Source organism: Chionomys nivalis, chromosome 2 (genome assembly GCF_950005125.1).
Source record: "Chionomys nivalis chromosome 2, mChiNiv1.1, whole genome shotgun sequence".
In the NCBI taxonomy this organism is placed as follows: Eukaryota; Metazoa; Chordata; class Mammalia; order Rodentia; family Cricetidae; genus Chionomys; species Chionomys nivalis.
In genome coordinates, this window is record NC_080087.1 from 9,189,550 (window position 1) to 9,211,003 (window position 21,454).

General features: G+C 40.6%; 1 protein-coding gene and 1 long non-coding RNA gene across 3 annotated transcripts in view; one reads left to right on the forward strand and one right to left on the reverse strand.

The window, feature by feature from the left end:
* Positions 1-21,454, forward strand: part of Prkn (parkin RBR E3 ubiquitin protein ligase) — a 1,199,352-nt gene that overhangs the window by 170,781 nt on the left and 1,007,117 nt on the right. The window lies entirely within an intron of this gene.
* The window catches only part of LOC130870372 (uncharacterized), a 30,760-nt gene continuing 16,618 nt past the window's right edge, over positions 7,313-21,454 (reverse strand). The window contains exon 4 of the long non-coding RNA XR_009056701.1: positions 7,313-7,817. This is a non-coding gene — a long non-coding RNA (uncharacterized LOC130870372). The remainder of the gene's footprint in view (positions 7,818-21,454) is intronic.

Consider the following 21,454-nt stretch of genomic DNA (forward strand, 5'->3'; position numbering starts at 1 on the left):
GGATCAGAATAATTCTGACACTCTTAATCTTCCCTGTGCACTGAGAGCCTTAGACATTTTTTTCTTCTTCCATTTAAAGATTGAATGAGAAAATTGAGTGAGTAATTTACTAGAAATATGGCAGTAATAGAAAATTTGTGCTCTGGGAAGAAACATATACTAAATCTTAATCATGGGCGTTAGAGACCACTGTGAGACAATAGACATCCACCCCTCCCCTCATTGTGTTGGAGTGGGTATTATGAATCCCTTTAGTTTATAGCAAGGAATGCAATAAATTCTCCAGGAATCAGTTATAGAAACCTAAGTTTGATAAGTGTGCATGACTGCAGTGACCAAGGGCATCCCAACACCTGAGTCAGGTGTTTCGAGAGTAGCAGAAGAAAGGAATTTCTCCCATTGATTGCTGTCCTATACAGAGTGGGCTCAGCATAGGCTTGCCTGGATTTAACACTGGTTTTAGTCAAGTTGAATGTGGGACATTTATATGATGCTTACCATCCAAGTAATTGCTCTTTATTTTTTTCTTTAAAAAATGGCTTTTGTTTGTACTAAAACATCAGCTAATAAAATGGAATTCACTTTTGTTTTTTAAGTAAAACAGTGACTGGTGAGCTGCCCATAGTGTTAGTGGTTGAGAAGTCTGAAGGAGATGATTGGCTCTGCTTTCTTTGTCCTCCAAGGCTGAGCTTGTCCACCCACAGCTGCATCCTTAACGTGAGTTCTGTGATGCCGTTCATTATTGCACCGATACTTACAGTACAATCTGAAAGTGTAGATGAAGATTTGCTTCTGTATCGGATGTCAGCAAAGAACAACATAAATCTCTTTAAACATAGAACATTTTTTTTTAAAACCAAGAACTGTTTTTTTTTTTTCTTCAGTTCATTTGGTCACAGATTAAGTATCCAGTATATTGAAAGTGAATTATATTTGGATGTATGCCCATGTATTTTCTGGGAAACTGAATAAACAAGATGGCTTGTTTCTAGTGGGTCTGCTGGTAATTTTATAACACCAGAAAAGTCAGTATTACATTTACAAACTGTGTATATTAGTATCAAAAGCATTAATAATATAATTTATTCTGAGCATTCATGAGATGTGAAGTAAACCTATAAATGCAATGACAAAATTGTTTGTGTGTGTAAAGAAAGACAAGGAGGGCATGAAATTGAGAGAGAGAGCGAGAGCAAGAGAGAGAGAGCAAGAGCGAGAGAGGGAGAGAGAGAGAGAGAGAGAGAGAGAGAGAGAGAGAGAGAGAAGGAGAGAGCGAGAGAGAGCCAGCAAGGGGTGGTATGTTGGGATGTTGAAGAGGAAAAAGAGGGGAAATGATATAATAATATTTTAATTAAAAACAAAGCTAGATTTTTTTTTAAAGAGAGGCAGAATGTGTGCTCGCCACACACACACACACACACACACACACACACGTGAGATAAGTGGGGTTAAGCCCTCAGAGGCCAAGACTGTCTTAATCTGTGTGCATTTGGTTTTGCACAGAAGGGAGTGAGAAGACTGAGGTCTCCTCTGTGCCACCTTAGGATTGGAAGGCACCACTGGCCCCTGATTTATAGCATCCATTCTGGGGCGCTTCAAACTATTGTGTATTTAAAAACATCATTTTGCCAATGCAGGCCTCTTCGTTCCAGAAGGTGTCGTGTGTGCAGTAGTCTGAGTTGAAAGCTGCAGCAGCGCTGGCTACTCCGCTTTACGGAAATACTCACTGTCTATGCAGAGGAGCTTAAAGTGGCAGCCGCAGTTGGCCCCTGATTTCCAGAGACTGTAGTGAGTAAACTCGGGAGAGTCCAGCCCCAATTTCTAATGCATTGGCCCTAGGGATCTGTCCAGGAGTTAACAGTCAGGATGCAGTAGTTACTGTTAGAACTGGAATTTGTTAGTGAATCTCTCTGAGCTGCTCAGATCACTGCATAATCTGCAGTGAGAGCTTGCATGTGTGTTCATAAGCACGCATATAACTACTTAAATCAGAGAGGTACCCATACTAATAGCAATGCCTAGTTCTTATTGTGAAAATGAAAATTTCAGTAACACTGCTGAGTGCTGTCAGTGATTTATTTATCTTCCCCAACTAATGAATACTTTGTTTGCAGCCTGCCTTGGAAGCTCTTAGCATCTGAAAGCACATATGAAAATGAAGTACCAGTGTGTCCCACTGCACAAACCTGTTTGACCAGCTTCTCTATTCACACACATTTCTGGCGGCTGATAAGATCAGTAAATAGCCCTGTTGAAAACAACCTGAAACAAACTGGTGCGATTTAACTATTGTGAGTTTTCCCCAAATTTGTAAGTGTTCTCATAAATCTATTGATAATTAGAGCCTTTAATAAATACAATTCACTGTCTCTGGTGTAGACATGTCAAATGATGCAACGTAGGAACTTGTGTCCATTTGGTCTAGACATGAGGCCTTTCTTCCCTAGGTGTTTGCGTACTGACAGAGGTGAAAGGGTAGGCCAGCGGTATGCCTGGAGGCTAACACCAATACTTATTTTTAATTCTTTACTGCATTTTTACATTTTTCCTCTGATTGTGTAAGCATATTATCATGACCAAGGATAGTTATGTGGCTTTTAATTACTGTTATAACCACTAAAATGATTTGGATTCCCCCAAATCAAACACTGCTACATGGGATATTCAGTGGAATGCTCTTTTAAATGTATAAGTCTCTAGGCATCTAAAGGATATATTTTTCTTATTGCTTCTTTGACTTGGTAATTTTGAAAACTGATCTAATAAATGTCTATAATACTGTATTACAAATCAGATGTTCTATTCCACTAACAGACTACATTAATTATAGGAAAATTTTCTCTGATTTTTAACACTTTTATTCATTAAAAATGAAAGTGTTTTCTCGCAGTTCTCCTCCTATGACTTTATTTTGTTGATCTTTGCGCAGAGGAACTTCTGCAATTATGATAGGACTCCTGTTTCTCAAAATTTCCCCCAAAGAGAACAAAGTGTAAAAAGGGTGTTAACTGTCAGTTTGCTTAAAGTCCAGCCAGTTAGTCATGCATGGTAGAGAGACAGCTGAGAGGTAAAAACTAGCTGCTCTCACAGGAGGACCCAGGTTCAGCTGCCAGCACCCACATGGTAGTTCACAGTCATCTGTAACTCCAGTTCTGGGGGATCACACACTTATGCTGTCTCCTGACATGGCGCACATATATATGCAAAAGCAAAACATTCACCTACAATAAAAATGAATAGATTTTTTTAAAATGCTAGTAAGTTGTTTCAAGTGTTCCTAGAAGAAAAGGAGGCCCTATTTTTGTTTAATGTGGGAATTGAATTACCTTTCCCCATGCCAATGTCATTTGATCTTACATTTGCTTGTGTGTGTGTGTGTGTGTGTGTATGAGAGAGAGAGAGAATGAGGGAGGGAGAGAAACACACACACACACACACGGGGGGGGGGGGGATTGAACCTAGGACCAGCCCATAATAATAGATTGCTTACCACTGACCTGTATCTCCAGCCCTCTTTATTTGAAAATACACCTGTTCTTTTATCACACTTTCCCTAAATTTGATGAAGCTTAAGAAATCTATTTTAGAAAGATGGATATCAAAGTGCTATGAGAAGCATGTTGGGACCAACTAGCCAAGGAGGTTTAAAGACAAAAATTACTGGCCTTGGGGACATTTCTTTGTTCTGTTCATTCCTCTTGTGGTTTTTAGTTCAAGTGCTGGGATTGCAGGTGCATACCACTCTCTCTGACTTATAAGTGAATTCATAATAATATTGTCATTTATTCATGAAAAAAGTACCACGATCTATGATGACATAGATAAGCAGTTGTCACAAAGAGCTGTCTGACGCCCAGGTTTGCTGTTGATGAAGGAACTATTGGATCCTATGGATAATACAAGGGGAAGTATCTCATTATTGTCTTAGTTATCAAGTTAGCTGAAAATGTAAATTGCATGCTACTAATTGAGACTCATTAATTATTTCTAGAGTATGTAGTCAGCAGTATCATCCAAGTGCCGGGTAATCTTCAGGGTAAAATGTCTTCTCCTTGCTGTCTCAAGTAAAGGAATACTTTGCTTGCATTTGACTTTCCCCCTCCTCTGACTATAATAATGTCTAGGAAATCTTGAGTTGTAGTAAGGTGAGGAAAAGTTGCAAGAAAATGATGATAGTGACATTTCCATTCTCTGGCTTTAATTTGGTCATATTTCTGTGCTAGGTGGATTCTCTGAAGATCCCTAACTACCTATTCGCACACTTCTTGGGATGCTTAGCCCACTGACAGGCAGTGGACACCTTTCAGCGGCTATTCTGTGATATTTCCATAACGTACCAAAACATAAGATGGCATACTTCAGCTCTGACCCTCTTAGAATCCACATTGCACTGACTGAGGCTGATTTTCATTGAGAAGTCAAAGTCTGAGCATTTTCCATTATTTTTTAGCTATTAGAAATTGTATCTCCTTATGTGATATGGGACTTTCCTCTGTATGCTGTGAATAACATTGGTTAATAAAGAAACTGTCTTGGGCCTGTACAGGGAATAGAGGTAGGTGGGGGAAATTAAACAGAATGCTGGGAAAAAGGAGAGAAGCCATGTAGCTCTTGCGTGACGATACACAGATTAATAGAAATGGGTTAAATTCATATGTGAGAGTTAGCCAATAAAAAGCTAGAGCTAATGGGCCAAGCAATGATTTAATTAATATGGTTTCTGTGTGATTATTTTGGGACTGAGCAGCTGGGAACGAACAAGCAGCCTCCTGACTACAGTTATGTGAGGTGAAGTTTTCTTTCAAAAATTCTCCCTATAATTGTTATCTTTTCATTCACCAAAATATATTGATCAGCTATTACCAAAGGTTGCTAGGACCTGACTAGAGGGCAGCCCCTGATGGGTCTCTGCACCGGAGCAGGCTGGTGATGTGTGGTGTGTACTTGAGGGAGAACTCATTTCTGTCTATACCCCCAGATCATGGGCTTTCTGTGGATGATCTCTTTCATTATATGCATAGGTTATATACTTCTATTTGAGGAACCCAAGGCCTTAGATTTTAGCTCACTTTCAATTGCCCACATTTTCTACATTCCCCAGATTTATCCATAGGAATTTTAGCATCTAGATCACACGCAAACCATGAGAAATGGAAACACTGAATCTGCAGACTTTCCTGCTCAGTGTGTGTAGTTCAGCATTCGGTCTGCTCTGCTAGCTTACAGTTTCTCTAGAGGGTAAGATGAAGTGCCCTTCAAGGGAACAGGCACATAAATGTCTAGAATACCTTTAAGTGACATGATTGTGTCTCATGCAACCATCTGAATTCCTGTTCACATATCTTAGGAAGAGCTAGAAACAGTAAGCAAGACAACAGAGTGATTGCTTCAGTCCTGATAAGGAAAACAAAGAGCATTCTATTAGGAAGACAAAATATGTAGGGGAGAATATAGTTAAAATTTGTATTTTTTTAAAATTTATTTATTTGTTTATTTATTTATTAAAGATTTCTGCCTTCTCCCCGCCACCACCTCCCATTTCCCTCCCCCTCCCCCATCAAGTCCCCCTCCCTCATCATTCCTAAGAGTAATCCGGGTTCCCTGCCCTGTGGGAAGTCCAAGGACCACCCACCTCCATCCATACTGCCTAGGCTCCCACAAAGCCAGTACGTGCAGTAGGATCAAAAACCCATTGCTATGTAATTAATCTTTTTGTTTGTTTTTACTGTTCAAATGATTGAGTGTTCATCATGAAAATAGCATTGAATTGTTCATTATGAGCGTTAGTTTCATTGATTGCTTTGTGAAACTGTGTCCCCCTCAAATGATGAGTAGTCACATTAGTGCAAGTGTGTTTTAGCTATTGGAAAGGAATGTCTCCTGGAGAGGAGCAGCAGTGTTTTTCTCTCATAGACCACAGGGAAGCCAGCATCTGGGTGTTGTCTCTTCACCTGGAGAGTGGCCCAAGCTTTCCACATACTGAGGAACAGTATGTGGTCCCTGCAAGCACCTGCTTCTGAGAAAATACAGCTTTGGCAGTCCCTAGGTTTGCGTAGGAGCAAGTGTTATCTGCTACTTGGTGAGAAAGCATCCTATGGAAATGCTCTTCCTGTTCTCCATGAGCTCAGTGGCATGGATCCATTCATGGAGAAAGCAAGGGAATTGTAACTATAACTGCAGAAATGTTCAAATATCTCTAGCTACTTGGACCACACTGTTTTTGAACTGAGTAAACAGAAATGCCCATTTATTTCTTTTTTAGCATACTGGTTTCAGTAACTGGGACCTGACTGTTAGGGTTTTGGCAACTTCCAACCTTTAATGTTGGGAGGAAATATCCTATATGAAACACTCTTCACTGGAGAAAAACAAAGCCTTTTGGTCTGACATAAACTCTCAAGTTTCCTCATCATGGCCCTTCCCATCTGCCATGCGTAGTTGTCACATGTGAGATGAAGTCTTGATCCTAAGAAATAACACGCCAAACCAGAGTGCTTGTGTGTGTGTGTGTACACATTTGTCGGTTTTCTAAGTGGAGTAGTTCACACCAGCAGACAAACTGACAGAAAGGAGGGCCTCCTTTTAGCTCCAGCTGCCTTTTAGCAGAAGCAAAGAACGGCCTTTTAAATTCAAAATCAGTTTTGAATCTCAAATTTAAAATAATTTAGTGATTTACACCATTTTATTAAATGAATAGACCTGTATGGTAAACAAGGAGTGCCAGTTTTACGCAGGGATTCCTGAGTGGAAACTCTGTGTTGGGTGACTGTGGTCCACCCTTTGCGATGCCAGGTGTAATGTTCTCATGGTAACATTTGCACCGGGGGAAGGCAGGTGATTGTTGTCATTTTTATCTTTAATGATTTTATGTATATAAATAGTATCTAAGAAAAAAATCTGTGAATTATGCATGACTAACCTTAGAGAATGTTCTAAAATAAGCCTGAATTTTTAGATCAGCCAAGTTCATACATTCTTTTCAAAGTCTCTTTGTGCTGATCCTTTATATTTAACTACTTAGAAATACTGGCAAATCATAGTAGAAATTTTGATCACATTTTCTGAGTTACCTGTAAGCAACGTTCAGCAAGCTCAAACAATGCGTTCCGAAATGAATCCCCTGTGCCAGGCAGACTCTGAGAGCTGCTGATGGAGGGTAAGCGGTGAAGGAACAAGTCGGGAGTGGTACTAAGTGCTCTAAAATCATATTTTAAATCCGAGGTTAACTGTACATTTACAGTTGGTTTAATGGATCTGTTTGTGCAAATAACCATTTGAGAAAAGATGACCATGATGTTAAGGCTGCTGGGTTAAATTTTATTTATTGTTCACAACAATTACATTCCTAGAGCATTGTAGAAACTCATCTGAGGTTCGGTACTTGTCACTGGGAGTGAGTTGTTTTTTTCATTTCCACTTTGGTAGTGATCAACAGAAGTGGAGTTCCCCTTGCATGCCTGCATGTCACCAGGAAGTCTAAATATCTTTGCTAGGAGCCTCTAGTTTCCTTTTCTCACATTCTGGCTGTAGGTTTGAGGACCTCATAGAGATAACATGGCCTCTGGAAGAATCTTAGCCTGGGTTCTTAGACTGACAGGTCGTTGGAGAGGTTCTTTTACTGACACCTCTGAGCTGTCTCTCAGGTGATGGAGCTGACTGGCAGGTTCTCTTGCATGGTTAAACCTTGAGGGCTTTTCATGTGTCAGCATAAACTCTCTCTGAGTTCCATCTAATGGTTATTTGTCGTAGTTTATGATAATGGGCTACTGCAGCATTTTCATTTTCCTTGGATCGTGTCACTTTATGTCACTTGACAGCTGAAAGAAACAAAGATTATAAAGACAAAATTGTTTAGCCATATAACCTAAGTGTCTTATTTACACCCTTTGAACTGTGGCTTTCCCTTCTGCCTGGCACCCAAATCAAACATGTTCTGGCTTTAGTATATTCAGTAATCAAGTTAACATGTGTTCAGTAGTCAACTAATATGGTTTAACACCTCCAACATGTTCTCTCTATGCAGAGAACAACCCATGAGTGAAGGAGATATAGCTCGTCCCTTCTCAAAGCTTAAAATCAAGTAGGAATATTCATCGAGATTTGTTATTGTGGAATAAATCTTTAAGAGGCAAGGCACAATGAATACTTAATAAACCCTGGACATACCAAGTGAAGGCCCTGTTTCTTGTTTAGCTAATTTGCCTGGTTGAACTCTGCAATGACAATTGTTTGGCTAGAAGACTTTGTTATTTATATTTTACAAAAAAATTTGCTCTTCAAAATCCACTGGATAGATTTTGAAGCTGTCCTTATGGTATCAGCAAAAATAACGAGCTGGGTGTTTTTAATACTAAGAATATTTATGAATGGTGGGTAGAACTCCCTCTGTCTTTCCTGTCTCTCAGGGTCAAGGTTTGGATTTAATCCTGAAGATGTGGGGGGTGGGTCACTGGATGCTTCACTTACGGGACTGAATCACTACTCATGTTGTCTACTGCTATTCTGGTTCTGGGATCAGTGTGCTGCAGAATGCCTGTGTATTGGAGAAAGAACTGTGCAAATTTGAAAATCACCTACTTTGAGCTAGAGGGACAAGAAGGGAGGATGAAAGAACGCAGTGTGGCGGAGTGTGTAACATCTGATACAGTGGAGACGGGGATGATGCTGCAGCCCTCGCCTTTAATCTCAGAGAGACTCGTTTCTTTTTCCCATTCTGCTATTGAGCTATTGAGAAAAGCGCCCGCAGGGCAGAGAATTTGGACTGCTCTTCAGTATCGAAAGGGAGGGGGAATGGTGTGGGGGGTGGAGAAGAGGAGTGGGGATAGGGGGAGGGGAGTGGGGGGAGGGGGCAATATTTGGGAGGAGGGGAGGGAAATGGGAAACGGGGAGCAGGTGGAAATATCAATTAAAAAAGAATAAAAAAAAAGTATGCTGGATAGACTTATCGCATCAGCTGTGGCTGTTCTTAATAACCTCATAAAGATGGCTGATCATCCTTTGACTCTGTCTCCACAACCTCTACCCCAGCCTTGTTTCTTCTCCAAGATCCTCCTGGCTTTGTCATGGGTTGTCTGGTGCAGCCTCTGTTTTCATGCTGTTTTCTCCTTGTTTTCCTTCTCCTGTACACCTGCATGACTCACCAGTATTCTGATGTGTCCTCATCTGTCTTAGCTAGAAGGGATCCTTCATCTTTCCCGAACTGATTTATGATCCCATTTCATCTTACCCCTCCCTACAGGCTCTAATCTGTAGCAGACTTTATTTTGGGCCACCAGCCAGCTCCCAAATCATGACATGGAGACCTATTATTAGTTGTGAGTGCTTGGCCTTGTGTTATGCTCATTTCCTGCCAGCTCCTATAACTTATTTTAACCTGTTTCTCTTTATCTACACTTACCTTGGGGCTTTTTCCCTTTCACTGTTTATGTCCTGTTCTGTGCTATCTGTCTGGTGACTGGCACTGGGCATCTCCAGGTCTTCTTTCCTCATTCTCTCTCTGTTCCCTCCACTCAAGCCTAGATTCCTCCTCCTTTTTATTCCCTCTGCCCACCAGTCCTACCTATCACTCTACTGCTTAGCTATTGGCCATTCAGTTTTTTATTAGATCACTCAGGCGCCTTAGACAGATGAAGTAAAACAGCAACATACCTTTACATAATTAAACAAATGCAGCATAAACAATTGTAATACATCTTTGCCTAGATAAATAAATATTGCACAACACTAATCCATTCCTTTTTTCTTCCATGTTGCCTAGAGGCAGCATAATGGGCTTTTATCCAGTCCTAGAATAATTCACTTTTCAAGGGGAGAAAGACTCTCTAGTGATGGATCATCTTTGTGATGTCACAGATCTCTCTTCAACCCTTAGCCTTCTGGAAGTCTCTACCACATGATTCTTTCTACTGTGCAGCTCTTGACTGTTCTGGAAGCCATCTTGCTTCAGTCTCTGTTCTTTCTTGTAAGTTCCTGCACATAGCTTATCACTTCTAATGTCTTATACCAACTGTTCAGAGAGGATACTCCATTTGTGTCCAGATTCAGATCCTTTACATGTTTGCTCCATATGACTGTGCATGTATGTATATATGTATGTATGTATATGTGTGTGCATGCATATACATATATCCTGAACTAAAAGCCCAATTTCTGCCTCCTAAGGGCTGGGATTATAGGAATACTCCACCACCAATAGCTTTATCCCATACTACTTACTTCTAGGTTGTAACATGTTAACAAGGCCCAGCAGGTTTGCATGCTCGTTAAATCCTCTCACCCTAACTGGGCCATTGAGACAGCACATAGTCACCCCACATGGCCCCTGTCTTCACATAATAGTTACCCTACAGAAACACAAACTTTGGTCATCCAGTCTTTTTGTAAAATAGCTCAAATGCTATAACTAAATTTGAACTCTTTCCTTTCTATTCATTCTAGGGCTGTTCTTCTCTCCTGAACTTAGTGTGCAACAACTCTGCCTGGAATATTGTTGTTCATAATGTTCATGTTAATTGTGTTACATCTAACTCTTTGGAGGCCGAGATGTTAGTTTGTTGCTGCATGTGGCTTAGCATGCTGGCTGTTTAAGGGAAGTAGTGGAGCTCGTTAGGTGTGCACTGCTGGGTACTCTTGGCAGTCCCTGACTGCTTGGATTTGAAGGAGGGGTTGAAAAATTCACATTTTTGCAAGTTGCCAGGTGGTGCTCAACCTGATTTCCCAGGACAACACTTGAAGAAAAAATAGTGGATTCTTCTTATTTTGTTAGCAACATGGCTTGGTCTTTTGTGATTTCATCACAGTTTGCATAATCATTATCATCATGGCTGTTGTCTCACATCTTACCAAACTTCTCCAATTACAGTTAGCATGACAACAGAAATGTTGCGTGTCCTTACTTGTATTCATGAGAAGAATTCCTCTAGAGCATACTAAATGTAGAATTGCTGGGCCCAGTATGGTGTGAACATGAACCTTGGCAGGAGTTTTCAGCCTTACCTGAAACCTGGCTTACGGGCATCTTACCACAATCCTTCCAGCAGGTTATGAAATTCTCATTGTTTATGTTTTCATCCTGACCTGGTATCTTTAGGGTCTCTTTTTTTTTTTTTTTTTGCTGGTGAAGTAGGGTGTCACCTTTATGGGCGGGGCTTATTCGGGACTCATCATCCATGCATCGTGTGCTCCATCTTTTCTTGGTTTTCTGTGGGTTTAATTTTCAGTATTGTGGCTGGGACTGTGACTCAAACATTAAGAGCACTTGGCATTCTTGCAGAGGATTTGAGTTTCAGTTCTAGTATCATGGAATGTATCACTACTCCCTGAAACTCCAGTTTAGAAAATCTGATGTTCTTTGGGCAGTGGTGTTATACCTAGCACTTGGGAGGTAGAGACAGGTGGAGCTCTATGAGTTCACGGCCAGACTGGTCTACAGAGAGAGTTCCAGGACAGGCCCCAAAGTTACAGATAAACCCTGTCTCAAAAAAACAAAACAAAATAAACAGCAACAAAAAACGGACAAAGAAAGAAAGAGAGAGAGAGAAAGAAAGAAAGAAAGAAAAGAGAGAGAGAGAGAGAGAGAGAGAGAGAGAGAGAGAGAGAGAGAAAGAAAGAAAGAAAGAAAGAAAGAAAGAAAGAAAGAAAGAAAGAAAGAAAAAGAAAGAAAGGGAAAAAATCTGATGTTCTTTTCTGGTGTCTGGGGACACCAGGCGCGAAAGTGGTACTCATACATACATCCGGGATCCGAACAGAGAGATTAAAAAGATCTATCCTCTCATATATATAGGCTCCTGTATCCAGTCACATGTTAAAATGCTCTTTTTCTAAAAAGAACTTTGGATTCTGCCACACTGTTGTATTATCTGTTCCTGTGCCAATACTATGCTTCTTAAATTACCGTTTTTATTAGAGTTTTATATTTTATTCATTATTTACCCCAGCCCTGGACTTCCTTGCCATTTATTTGGGTTAAGTTCTGTGAATCCCCATTCCATGGATCTCTTCTGTCACCATAGATTTATTTAGACAAAGGCCTCATAGCTCACGTGTTGACTTTTAATAAGTTTAGACACATCTCTAGTGTTGACAAGTGTGTCCGACTCCATACTTCAGCTCCACGCCAGGGCATACCTAGGTTCTGAGCTATGAGTGAGTGAGCTGGTACTATTTTTGGCTTGCCCCCTTCATTCCTAATCCCTAGGTTTGGCACTCTTTCCCCTTTTCCTTCCCTTTCAGTAATCAGTCCAATACTGGAACAGGGGGATGACTTCTCAGTTCAGTCAGCTGTGTCATTGAAATCTCTTCTCAGCTTCTTTTAGAATGTTCATTTTTCTCTTAAAGGTTATCCATATTTTTCACATTGCACAAAAGACCCTGAGTTGTCTGACTTAGCTCAGCATTCATCATCATCCTGTCTCTTCCCACTTCACTTCCCTGGCCACCTTGGATGGCCTCTTGTAATATGGAAGCTTCTCTGTTCCCTTAGGGCTTACTTTATTGGCCTTCATATTTTAGATTTTAAGTTTTGTCCTGTTTTGACACACTGGGGCGCTGCCCCGCAGTGTCAGGCAAGCAAGCATCTACTCCCAGGCTATGTCCCAGCCCTCTCTTCACTTTCATTTTAAATGCTCATCAACTTGCCCAGGCAGATCTAAAGCTCAGCCTGTGCTCTGTGACCCAGGCTAGTCTTGCCTAGGCAGATCTCAAGCTCAGCCTGTGCTCTGTAGCCCAGGCTAGTCTTGATCCTCCTCCTCCAGCCCCAGAGCTCCTGGGATCAGGAACCTGTGCAACGAGGCCTGAGCACTTAGCTTGCTTTGTGTAATTGTAGGTGTAACATTATTTTTCCTTTTATCTCTTATTATAATGGCTTACTTTATGTTCAAATGATTAAAATATTTGAACTGTCTTATTCCTTGGGTATATTTTTGTTGAATTAATTATCCATTGTAGTTGTAATTCTCCTATACTAGGAATTTACTAAAGTGCTCCTCGTGGTCACATGCACACTTGTTACTGGGACTAATTCAGTAGGATGGAAACGTGTGTCACCTTCTGAAGGATTCCGACACCCCACTCAGGATAGTAGTGCATGCTCATTATTACTGTATTGATTTCATGCTTCAGAAAGGCTCCCCATTAAATGTCACACTTCATTTTTATATCACGAAAGAAAATATACAACTGTTTTTATTTAGATTCCTTTAACCTTGAAGTACTTATTACATAAATGTAAGAATATGTCACAGAGATTATTATGGAAGAATTAAAATAGGTTTGGAGTTCAGAAACACCGAGAAGAATAAAGTATATTGTGAATTTGCGAAATGAAAAAGTTGGATTCAGTCATCTCCTGCAGTAGGGAGCTGCGGGCTGTGTTCCTGCCACCCAGCTCCTGGCCGCTTGGCTAGCTTATGCCCCGAAATAACAACACACAAACTGTATTCTTTTAAACCCTGCTTGGCCCATTATATCTAGCCTCTTCTCGGCTAAGTCTCGCACCTGGACTAGCCCATTTCTAATAATGTGTGTAGCACCCCAAGGTGCGCTTACCGGGAAGATTCTAGCCTACGTCCATCCTGGGTCGGAGCTTCATTGCATCTGCCCCAGAGAGGAGAACTATCCAGTCTGAGCTCGTTTCCTCTTCCTCCCAGCATTCTGTTCTGTTTACTCCACCAACCTATATTCTAACCTATGAGGGCCAAGCAGTTTCTTTATCTTTTAACCAATGACCTTCCTCCACCATTTCCCCTTTTTCTGTTTAAACAAAAAAAAAAAGGAAGGCTTTAACTTTAACATAGCAAAATTACATATAACAAAACAATTATCAAGTAAAAATTACAATATTTACATCTATTTTCTTTATCATAACTAAGGAAAACTATATCTATCTATTCTTCAACTCCACCAAAGACTCCAGAAGGATATAATATTACCTAAGTAAATGAGAAGTAAGCAACTTACAAACTCTAGAAGTCACAGAGACATCTCACTGCCTGGACAGTCACCCAAAGTTCCTCTGTATCATTAGGGTATCCATCTTCGGCCTCCAGGCCCATAGTTTCCAGCAGACATTTCCACGAAGCAGGAAATTTCACAGGCTGTTCAGTCACTATCTGCTGTGTCCTGCAGAATGTCTCACAGACTCCTTCATGAATCAGGAACCCCGAAAGATCATCTCACCTTTAGGCAAGTTCAGCAGTCCTCTCTCTGCGGGTTCTTTGTGTCCAATTTATGCAACAGTCCAGGCAAGAGCAGTTTCTTGTCCAAATGGCTAAACAACTTCATAAGGTGCCTCTTCGATGCCCATCTTCTTTCTTCTTGAAGTAGATTGGTGTTGCCAGGAGCAGATGTGTCTCATTGTCAGAAAAACCCTAAGTTATTAAAACATTTAAAATGCCATATTCTATAATCTTTGAAAGATATGAAGAATGCCTATCTAAAATATATCTATGCACATCTAGAAAATCTTAACTAACATGACTACAAACTTGACTATTATGATTATCTATTAACAACCTATATACATTACATTTTCACATGAACTACACAATCACAGTACCTTAATCAATATCAGAAATACATATACATATAACAAAACTGACCTTAAAATCTATAGCAATGCAAATTATTCATACCTATATCATCTCCCCCTTTAAATGTAAAAGAACATTTATAAACAATATTTGGGAATATGGACGTAGGTATTTCTCTCCAAACTGCTTCCTGCTGAATGGGGGCGCTGTTAATCAGATATTTCAGGGTATAACCTGTCTGCTAGGTTCATCTCAGTCGTCAATTGAGTGAAGTAATTTTTTGAAGGTATTCACAGCAACCTTTCAGGAGGGCGTGGTCTATCATACCATATTGGGATGGAAGCAATCCGCAGGGTGTCATCGTCTGTGAAAACAAAAGAAGAATCTCTTTTCCAAAGTATCATATCCTTAGATCCAAATTCTGAAGTCAAGGTATTTTCAAAATATCTATGTTGGATTAGTTCAGTAGCATTTATAAACAAATATCTTTTAGCAGCTGTTGTTCCTTCCTCAGCATTCAAACAATTCAAGCACAGCATAATAGCATACAGTATCAAAATTCTCATTGTATTTTCCATCTTTGTGTGGCTTTAACCTTTATTTTGTTTATTTTTACTTTTAACTTTTTGCGTTTTGAGACAGGTTCTCTGTATATCTTTGACCTGGAATAACTCTGTAGACCAGGCTGTCCTTGAACTCTCAGAGATCCGCCTGTCTTTGCCTCCCAGGCATTGGGATTAAAGGTGTATGCTACTACACCTTGAACTCACAGAGATCTGTTTGTCTCTGCCTTTTAGGCACTGGGATTAAAGGCCTGTGCTACTACACCCTGAAGTCACAGAGGTCAATCTCCCTCTGCCTCCCAAGTGTTGGGATTAAAGGTGTGTACTACCACACCCAACTACTTTCTTTCTTCCTTTTTTACTTTTAAGAACTTTAACTTTTAGCTTGCATATATTTTTAAACACACTGTAAATCATTTAAAGGTTTTCTTTCTCTTTGAATCTCTTTTTACTGTATATCTCTCTTTTTCTGACCACACGAGCCTTTCAATTACTGAGCAATATGGGTAGGATTAAAGCCATGACTTTGACAGCTGGATCCAGCCCATTCCTTAGCTTTCTGCCATTCCAGCCTTGTGGCTGAAGTACCGCCAGAGCCCTGTTCATCGCCACAACTCTACAATGTTTCAAGGTCCTTGCCAGCAAGCAAGCTGCAACAGTATTAAGCAACACTCAAAAGCTTCGTAGTCAGGACCGCCTGCTTGAAAGTCAGAGTTTGCCCTGGCTGGATGGCCCAGAAAACCGGCATTTTAAATAAAACAGCACAACTTTTTTCCTGCTATGGCTGAAAACAAACAAGCATGCAGTCAGCTTTTATCAATACCATTTTAAGTGTTTCGTGCAGGACCTCTTAAAAGAGCTGAGGGTTTTTCAGCTAAAGCTGAGTCAGGAAGCCTCTCTTAGATGAGAGTACTTGCTTGCCTCTAGCAAGCAGAGCAGACCCAAGAAATTGCTGCTACCACGTTGGGCGCCATTCTGTAGTAGGAGCTGCGGGCTGTGTTCCTGCCGCCCCAGCTTCCGGTCGCCTGGCTAGCTTATGCCCCGAAAAAACAACACACAAACTGTATTCTTTTAAACCCTGCTTGGCCCATTATATCTAGCCTCTTCTCAGCTAAGTCTCGCACCTGGACTAGCCCATTTCTAATAATGTGTGTAGCACCCCAAGATGCGCTTACCGGGAAGCTTCTAGCCTACGTCCATCCTGGGTCGGAGCTTCATCGCATCTGCCCCAGAGAGGATAGCTATCCAGTCTGAGCTCGCTTCTTCTTCCTCCCAGCATTCTGTTCTGTTTACTCCACCCACCTATATTCTAACCTATGAGGGCCAAGCAGTTTCTTTATTTTTTAACCAATGACCTTCCTCCATCAATCTCCCAAATATTTTCCAGTTCTATAGGATGCAGTGAGCCCATTTCCCTTGGAAAACATGCTAGTTTTATGTTAAAATAAACTTTTATTTATAATTTTCAACTGGAAATTTTAAGTATAACATAATGACATTGTAATTATTCAGCTGAAAGATATGAGCAGGCATTAGATTTGCTGTTCATCTCCTGGATGGCTGCTGTACTTGAAGCTCTTCTCTCTCTTTTTTTATTTTTTATATTTATTTATTTATTGAAGCTCTTCTCTTTAGTGAAGCTACCAGGGCTCACGTGCTACTGATCTTGAGTTCCATATATTAATGCCAAGTTCTGTGTGTATTTAATTTGAAGAACAGGCAATATTTTTCAAGAGACCTACTGAAGTTCTTGCTAAAAAAAAAAAGTAAAAGACATATTTCCTCTTCCTGTCACATGCTTTTTTTTTTCTCCCTTATCATTCTTTCTCAATCTGCGGCCTTCCTTAAAATTAAAAAAAATTCTGCATTGCAAGAATACATCACAGGGCTGGAGAGGTGGCTGGTGGCTCTGAGTAGTTGTTACTCACAGCTCTGTAAGTCGGTTCAGTGTCCTTTTCTGACCTTTGCAGGTGCACGATCCACCTATATACATGCAGGCAAAACACCTGCACATAAAATGGTTAATCTTTAAAATCTTAAAAAGCAAAGACTGTATCATATGCATAGGTCTCCAGGTCTGCAGTAATCTATCTGTTTATTAAGGTATCTACCCTTAATAGAATTGTCAGTCTCTTTCTTACCTGCAGAGGGCATCACTGGCAGAACAGGGTACTCCGGCACTTCCACCACTCCGAGTCTCTGTTCAGCCCTCACAGGTCATCTCTAGCTGGCACTGCCCAGTCCTAAGTCTGAAGCTTCAGCCTGAGCAGTTCCAGTTTGCAAGGAAAGCGCTTAAAGCTTCACTGAGTTCAGAGACTGCCTGCTGTGAAGGGACAGTTGGATTCGCTGTTGTTTCCATTAAAACTTGGCCAGCTCAGCCTTTATTAATACAGACTTTACCTTGTGGAGCATTCTTACTAAGAAAGTTGATAAAACTGTTTTGGAAGTAATAGTAGTGTACCCAAGGAAGCATAGGTTTTGAAGTAGTTTTAAGGCAGGTTTATATATATATATATACATACATACATACATACATACATGGAAATTATGATGCAGGTGGTTTATTTCAATTGCACAATGCTTTATAATTAAGAACAAAGCTTTGCTGGTAGAAATTCGTGTAGCCTTTTTGTGTTTCGGCATACTTACACCACTTTAAGAAGACAGACTCTTCTGTCTCAATAACTTAAATTGCCAGAATTTCATAGTCTGTGAAAGGTCAGCCCGGTTTGGAGAGTCCTGCTTACTTCCATCCTCTGGATCTGTGAAGTCAGCCGCCCTTGAGAATGAGACCTGCCTGCTGTGAGGATAACTGGTCTGACACCAGGGTGAATGAGGGAAGAGGGCAGGGCAGTAATGCAAACCTGCCTGGTTCTGTAGGTGCCAGACCCTTAACCACTGGCTGGACTCTGGAACTGGCATAGCTAACATCCAGCAGGAGATAACGTCTTTAGCTAGAGAGCAAGCCGTTCTTTGTTTATTAGTTCAGGTACCTTGTGTAGATATATTCTCAAGGGTAATTTTTTGTAAGGATTTATTTTGATTAAAATCTTTTAGAAAAGATGATGCATTCATCCAATTTATCAGAGATCTGTCATAAGCAATTTATATTAATATAGAGGATGTCTCTTGAGGCAAACAAATAATCTTTTAAGTTGCCAGCTATTACCCTCAGGTAGAGACTCCTTGGAATTCCGTCACTGTTGGAATGTACCAGTTAGCAGAGGCTGCAGAGAACCTTGGATACCACCAGCATTAGAGTGGGAACAACCCAAAAGACCAGATGGTTTCAATCCTCGACCAGAGTCTGGGTCGTCTAGGTTGTAGTTGATTGCTTCTGTGTTCTGGTGGCCTCACTCTTCCTGCTTACCCTGTAGTCAGTCAACATGAGTGCCAAGCCTGAAGTCTGTCTACTGCTAGGTTCAAGTCCTGAGATAATTACCGTACAGCCCATCACAGTCTGGTGGTTAGTGCTGTGACCAAAGTGAGCACAGGGTGGTCCCCAAGGCTCTCACAGAAGGAGGCGACTTCAGCACATAACTGAGATTGCAATGACAGGAAAAAATTGGAACAGAGTTGCCTCAGATAAGTTATGAGGACATTGTGGAAGCAGACAGGAGGGAAGAAAAGATGTTCTATTCAGGGAAAGCAAACTTACAGAGCATGAAGGGTGCGAGAGAGTGTGGCAGGAATACCCCATGCAAGTAAATAGTGAAGCAAGACAGGGCTCGAAAGAAGGGGCGGACAGATGAAGAAACTAATGCAAGAGGGTTAGCCCTAGTCCTGCTGCAGTGGGGAGCTACTGACATATATTCCTGGGTTGGTTGTGATCAAGTCTTTCTTTGGCATATGTTGTTGAAACAAAGCATTAATTTAATAAAAGAATGAAGAAATGAACAAGAGTCCCTGTTGTGAGTCACATGTGTGCGAGGCGATTGCAGTGATCTGGGTGTCGCACTGTAGCACAGTGGATACTATGCTCTGCGCACCTCATTTTCTTTTACAAAATAATCTTACGGTGACGCATTTTGTATATCCATATTACATGCCATTACCATAATGCTTTTATGCATTTATGTGAGGCTTCTTGGCACCTATTGCAAGTACTCTACCCTTTAAGTGCAGTACTTTGTGAGCTGTTCTGGAACAGTTCTATTGGAAATGGTCACACAGTTGACAAACCTGTCAAGTATCACACACATAGACATGCAAGCTAGAATCCAGGAGACTAGATACAAATCCTTTTGGAGAAGAATCAGGAGGAAGTGAGCAGAATTCATGCGAGGGGCCTTAGCCATGTAGACGATGTTACTTATTTTCTTTTACTTTGCTTAAATATGCAATAGTGTATGTTAGTGTATGTATTGGGCTGTTTTTTTTTTTATGGTGGCATTTCCTGTCATGGGAGAAGTAGAGGTACTCAGGTTCAGTTAACACAGAGAAGACCGATGATTATAGACCTCTGTTCAACATTTAGCAGGCAAATTATGGCATTCCTCTGTTCACAAAATGAGCCACTCTAGAAATGATCCTAAGTGCTTTGTATTAATGAAACTGCAAAGAGTATTCTAGCACAGCAGTGCAGAAACACAGCTCTTTCGAGAAAATCATAGAGACAATTTTCTAACTCACAAAGGCGTGGGGTTTATTTCTGGACTCATACTTTGCCAATCAAAAACTTGAGAGAATATGTTTTTCTGTATTTCTAAAGCCTAAAACTTTATGTACTTTTTAGCTCTTCTACCTATCCATGAAAATGTAAGTTTTTAAAAAAAACTTAATTATGTAAAATAATATTTTTTTCTCCTTGAGTCTGGTCAAGTTTAAACTCATCATTTACTATGCAAAGTAGTAACAGTATTTCAACATGGGCACAGAACATGGTTAATGGTCACGGCACAGCGAGTGATTGAGATGTCATTTGCTGAGGAGCAAAGGAAAGTGAGAGTGATTTGGCATTTATCCAAATTAGTCATTACAGCATCAATAAGCCATTCTAAAATTATTCTGTTACATGTAAGGTAAGATGCATGCTTACGTTTCGTATTGGATTCTGTCTGAAGAGGATTGGGAATTTGCCAGTGTGCAGGGAGAGGAGCTCATGGGCAGCACATTGGCCTTGTGTTCTCGAGGCCCTGAGTCTGACCCTCAGCCCCTCAGGAAGTGCCAGCACTGTCATCCTATAGTGACTTTGTTTAAGCCGAGACAGGCAGATGCCTGGAGCTACTCAACACACAAGTGCAGGTGTAGAGGAATGGTAGGGAAGCAGATCCATAGGCTCAAAGCTCTCACATACACACACCTGTAATTTATTGTTTCTGGTGCTCTGCATGTTTGGCTAGGGCTTGTTTCTTTGTGATCTCAAATTTCATCTTCCTGATAATTCTAAAAGGCAGGCATCACTATTTATCCTCTTTGAAAGCGCAAACCCTGGTGTAAGTGGACAGTAGCACACCAAGGATCATTGAATCGGTCCCGAGCTTAACACCCTGTACTTGGGGGTTTCTCTCAGAGAAACAGAGCACGCATACACACGCACAGAGAGACCACACACACACAAGCATGCACAGAGACCACACACACACACACACACACACACACGCACAGAGAGACCACACACAGAGACCACACACACACACAGACCACACACACACACACACACACACGCACAGAGAGACCACACACAGAGACCACACACACACACACACGCACAGAGACCACACACACAGAGAGAGACAGACAGACAGACAGACAGACAGACAGACAGTCAGACAGACTGAAATGTGAGGGAATCATTTCATGTATTATCTGTTGAGTAAACTGACTGAAAATAAATCTAGATTTATATATTTAGGGTTTGGGATAATCAGGAATTTTTTTTTCCATTTAAGAAGTAAATCATTTTATCTTAGCCCTGACAATGATAAAGAGTTAGCTGTATATCTAGCTACTTGAGTGGGCCTGTTATTGCCACAAAATACATGTTCATGTTATGTAAAATCCATTACAAGAACTGTAGAAGTTACTCATGCAAGCAAGTATAAATTTACATTTCCACCAGCAGAATTCTTGATAATTTATCATCTTAATCCATAAAAACCTCGATTTTTTTAAAGAGCTTGAACCAAATAAGGATGTATTTTTAAAGTTTCTTAATTTGTATCTATTTCAATATTTTTTAATTATCGGACATCTTTGATTTAAAGGGGAAAAAAAAGCACATAAATTCTGACCTTGGTCAACCCCAAAGTAACCAGAATATATATTGTCCTTTTAACATGTGTGTTCAGAAAATGTTCATCTCAGGACAGGAATCAGTGATGATGAAAACCATGGGGTTTGGTTAAGCTCTCCTTTGTCCAT